The sequence below is a fragment of the Nicrophorus vespilloides genome, unplaced genomic scaffold, assembly GCF_001412225.1.
Source record: "Nicrophorus vespilloides isolate i.1.1-1 unplaced genomic scaffold, Nicve_v1.0, whole genome shotgun sequence".
In the NCBI taxonomy this organism is placed as follows: domain Eukaryota; kingdom Metazoa; phylum Arthropoda; class Insecta; order Coleoptera; family Silphidae; genus Nicrophorus; species Nicrophorus vespilloides.
Genome location: NW_017096062.1, coordinates 6,105 through 7,207, shown reverse-complemented (window position 1 = coordinate 7,207; position 1,103 = coordinate 6,105).

Genomic DNA, 1,103 nt, shown 5'->3' with positions numbered 1-1,103 from the left:
ACCTACGAAATTGGGTAAAATAAATGCAGAAATTTTGAAATCTATCAAAACGCTTCAATTTAAATATAAAGAAGATATTACGACAAGTTTTTCAATACAAACTAAAGTGGAACCTCGCTTAACGAACACGTCGCATAACGATCATTTCGCTTAACTAGCAAAATTAATTGTAAGAAAAATGGCTTTACAGCAAATCAAAGCTACATAAGTCCTCAAGTACGTCTTCATGTACGGCAAGACCTTATCTTTCACCCACTCCTCCGGTAAATCATCACCACAGTCTTCCTCATCCATGAAATCGCTAAAAAAAACATTGATTTACTCTTTTTTTAACTGTTGGAAGGGCTAAACCTATCAAATTTCTAGAGAACTGAATCAGACAACTTCGTCAGCTGAATCAACATCGGATGGTATAGACTATCAATATTTATCCCTTGACATACCAAACAAAATAAAGGGCAATTTCGTTTTCCTAGACAATTTCTAGAAAATTATAAAAATGCCCAACTAGGCATATTTAAAAGGTGGAACAATGCGTGTCCCACCGCCCCTGAAAGAGTTAAAACAGCGTCTTTTTGTTACTACGCCTCACTTGAAAAACATGCTACCTTAGCGCCTACCCTTGCTTCAATTTTGAAATAGTATGTCTATATACTTGCAATTTGTTTTTCTGTGAGCGAAATCCAGACAAAGTTATGTATGAAAGCTGTTTTAAAATAACATTTGATTCTATTTTCATGATGACCAACTTACAGTGCGGCGCGCCTATTTGCTTGTTAGCTCCACACGGCCTTGACAATAAGTATATGCTATGACACTGACGTGATTTTCATTATGCAAATAATGTTGAACATGCACTGATACAATTATACAAGTAGGAGAATAAAGATGTCTGCTGAACAGAACGCACTTATTGTAGGGCAGTTGGTACGCGCTTGCGCATTCTCTCCACTTGTAATCGCGTATCGGAGGCCAGATCAGGCCAGACTCGCTTCTGTCAATAACTGATTAACATTATCAAGTCAAAAAACGATACAGTGTTGTGGCCAACCACTTTATTATTAATTATTGATATAAACAAGCCTATCAGCACTTGAAACATC